Here is a 4,180-nt window from a genome sequence, read left to right on the forward strand (position 1 = left end):
GCATAACGTCTTTCAGTCTCTGGTAGCTCATTCTATGGTGGGGCTTCCTCAGCACGAGTCACTTGCTCTTCCTCTTCTTCAGAAGATAATCCAAAAGTCTCACCTTCAGGCCAGTTTGTTATAATTTCTAGAATCCCAGGGCGATTCGGGTTTCCAATACGGGCACGCTGCGTGATGAGGGCAATCCATTTGCTCCATGTGGTGTCGGTGGCGTGATGCGTGGAAGGAACCTTTCCCTTGAACATCCAACCCAGCACCGGTAGTCGGGGTGCCAGAAGCAACTGTGCTTCAGTGCCAATTACCTCAGAGGCAGCTTGGACTCCTTCATAGGCTGCCAAGATTTCCTTTTCTGTGGGAGTGTAGTTGGCTTCAGACCCTCTTTAGCTTCGGCTCCAGAATCCCAGTGGTCGGCCACGAGTCTCACCAGGCACCTTCTGCCAGAGGCTCCAGGACAGACCATTGTTCCCGGCTGCAGAGTAGAGCACGTTCTTCACCTCTGGTCCTGTTCTGACTGGGCCAAGGGCTACCGCATGAGCGATTTCCTGCTTGATCTGGGCAAAGGCTTGCTGCTGTTCAGGGCCCCAGTGGAAATCATTCTTCTTGCGGGTAACCAGGTAGAGAGGACTCACGATCTGGCTGTATTCGGGAATGTGCATCCTCCAGAAACCTATGGCGCCTAGGAAAGCTTGTGTTTCCTTCTTACTGGTCGGTGGAGACATCGCAGTGATCTTATTGATGACCTTGGTGGGAATCTGACGTCGTCCATCTTGCCACTTTACTCCCAGGAACTGGATCTCTTGAGCAGGTCCCTTGACTTTGCTCCTTTTGATGGCAAAGCCAGCTTCCAGGAGAATCTGGATGATTTTCTCTCCTTTCTCAAACACTTCCTTTGCTGTGTTTCCCCACACAATGATGTCATCGATGTATTGCAGATGTTCTGGAGCCTCACCCTTTTCCAATGCAGTCTGGATCAGTCCGTGGCAAATGGTGGGACTGTGCTTCCACCCCTGGGGCAGTCGATTCCAGGTGTATTGCACACCCTTCCAGGTAAAAGCAAACTGGGGCCTGCATTGTGCTGCCAAAGGAATGGAGAAGAAGGCATTGGCAATGTCAATAGTGGAGTACCACTTCGCTGCTTTGGACTCCAGCTCGTACTGAAGTTCCAACATGTCCGGCACAGCGGCGCTCAATGGTGGTGTGACCTCATTCAGGCCACGGTAGTCCACCGTCAGCCTCCATTCTCCACTGGACTTACGCACTGGCCGTATAGGGCTGTTGAAAGGTGAATGGGCCTTGCTGACCACCCCTTGGCTCTCCAGTTTGCGAATCATCTCATGGATGGGAACCACAGAGTCTCTGTCGGTGCGGTATTGCCGACAGTGCACTGTTGCTGTGGCGATTGGCACCTGTTGTTCTGCAACTCTCAGCAGTCCCACAGCAGAGGGGTCATCTGAGAGGCCAGGCAATGTACTCAGTTGTCTGATATCTTCTGTCTCCACAGCAGCTATCCCAAAAGCCCAACGATGTCCTTTTGGGTCCTTGAAATACCCATTTCTGAGATAGTCTATGCCGAGAATGCACGGGGCCTCCGGGCCCGTCACGATGGGGTGTTTCTGCCACTCATTCCCAGTTAAACTCACTTCAGCTTCCAGTACAGTCAGCTGCTGGGATCCTCCTGTCACTCCAGAAATAGAAATGGGTTCTGCTCCCACATACCTTGATGGCATCAGAGTGCATTGAGCACCGGTGTCAACCAAAGCCGTGTATTTTTGTGGGTCAGATGTGCCAGGCCATCGGACCCACACAGTCCAAAAGACCCGATTCTCCCTTTCCTCTACCTGGCTAGAGGCAGGGCCCCTCTATTCCTGGTCATGTTGCATGTTGCTCCCTTCTGGTGAATACGTTCCTGAGGTCCCTTCAAGAGGATCGGTCATATTATCATTCCGGTACCGTCTGGAGTTCTGTGTGCGAGAGACCGGAGCAATATTGACTCTAGATGCGCTTCTTGTGGTAGTTGTCCCTCTTTTTAGTTCACGTACCCGAGCTGCTAAGGAGGAGGTGGGTTTTCCATCCCACTTACTCATGTCTTCTCCATGTTCCTGAAGGAAAAACCAGAGGTTACCTCGTGGGGTGTATCCTCTCTCCCTGGTTGGGGGACGCCGGCTCCTAATGGCAGAGACTCTTGTTGGTTCTGGCGGGATGTGGTAAATCTCTTCCTTAAGTTCCTTTTTCAGTTTCTGATGGCCTTCTTTGATCAAGCTCCGGACTTGCTCAGCCAGCCTTGTTTCCACAGATGAGACATGAGTGTGAAATGGGGCTGTGACGGTGTCCTCGTAAATCCTCAGTTTGTTTACCAAGACGCCCACCCTGTCCTCACCTTCCCTCCATTGCAGCGTTGCCAGGTAACGGGAGTATATCTCTGGTCCAAGGCGTGCGAACCTCAACCACATCTGTGACGTGCACTGGACACCATCTGGGCTCTTCGGAAATCTCTCATCTTCTGAGAAAATGATCTCCAGCACAGCCAATTCCCTCAGGCACCGGATACCTTGTTCCATTGTGCTCCATTTCCCTTGGTGCACCTGGAGGTCTTCTTTACAAAGGTACCTGTCCCTTACACTTGTAAGCAGTCGCCGCCAGAGGCTGAGAGTTTCTTGGGTTCTCCCGATCCCCTGGTCAATGACCACATCCCGGGACAGAGATCCCAGCTGCCTGGCCTCACTTCCGTCCAGAATGGTGTCATTGGCTGCAGCGTCCCAGATGCGGAGCAGCCAGGTCAGGATAGACTCGTTCGTCTGGCGGCTGAATTCCCTCCGCAGGTCACGCAGCTCACCCAGGGATAGCGACCGAGTGATGATCTCTGGCTCTGCCTCTTCTGCTGGGTGCGAAGGTCCTGCTGCATCCTCGTCAGTCACTATGCGGACTGATTTGCTTTTTGATTTCTTCTTCTGAACGGGGGCAACTGCAATCGGTTTAGGCTGTTCTGGTTCAGTAACAGTTTGTGTGGAGATGCTGACATCGCCTTTGGTTTTTTCCTCCTCTGCGTCAGTCTGCGTGGACATGGACGCTGTGGTCTTGCGTCTGGGTTCTTTCTCCTCTGCGTCAGTCTGCGTAGACATGGATGCTGCAGTCTTGCGTCTGGGTTCTTTCTCCTCTGCGTCAGTCTGCGTAGACATGGATGCTGCAGTCTTGCGTCTGGGTTCTTTCTCCTCTGCGTCAGTCTGCGTAGGGATGGATGCTGTCACTATGCTTTTGGTTCCTTTCTTCTTTGCAACAATCTGTGTAGACATTGTGCTTGTTGCTTGGCTCTTTTTTTTCCTCTCATCCTGGGGATGCTGTGCCATAGCTCTGATCCTAAGCATGGTGTACACAGTGCAGGTCATAGAGAAAAAAGAGAAGAGAACTGACAAGAATATTATGCCATCCTTAACATCCACAGGGAACTCAATATTTTCAAAAACTGCTGTGTCCGGTCTGAAAGGCTGGAAAAAAGCATTCTTTAATCCTCCCCCCAGGGGCTGGGTATGATTGTTGAAGCCCCAGATGTAGCAACCTAAAGTAGGACAAGCAGATAAAGTTGAGTATATATTCCGAATTATGTTCATTGTCTCGGAGGTTATCATGCAGTAGGCATAATAGACTAATAAAGCAAATTTTATACCATACCCTGGTCTACACAGGAGCATTGCAATCGGCAGATAGCTCCCCATGTGCGGAAAAATATAGAGAGCTAGGTACAAGACCCATGTAAGAATGTTGAACATCATAGTGAGTAGGTGGCTTCTACAATACGAAATTGTAATTCTGACTTTTCTCAGCAGCCAGCCCCACGTTGGGCGCCAAATTATGTACTAGTTTGAAAACAAACTAGTGGGAGACACCAAGTCAGAATAACAATTTAATAGGGAAATAAAAGGAGGGGGAAAGAAAAACAAAAAAAACAATAAAAGCAGATAACACTGGGTTAAACTGACAGAGTTAAGATACAACCTGGCACCCTGTTAGTCAGGGTGGTGGTGGTGGTCTGGTAGAATGGTGGCTGCAGTCCTCCTGAAGTGGCAATCCTGTAGAAAAAAAGAAGGGTCTGCTCCTCCTCAGAAGGTCCAGTGGTGACTGTGTAGCTCCTGTCCTCTGAAAATCCAGTGGAAAGGTTCCCTCTCTGGTGTTCAGCCTCAGCTTA

Source organism: Coloeus monedula (assembly GCF_965178545.1).
Source record: "Coloeus monedula genome assembly, contig: HAP1_SCAFFOLD_200, whole genome shotgun sequence".
In the NCBI taxonomy this organism is placed as follows: domain Eukaryota; kingdom Metazoa; phylum Chordata; class Aves; order Passeriformes; family Corvidae; genus Coloeus; species Coloeus monedula.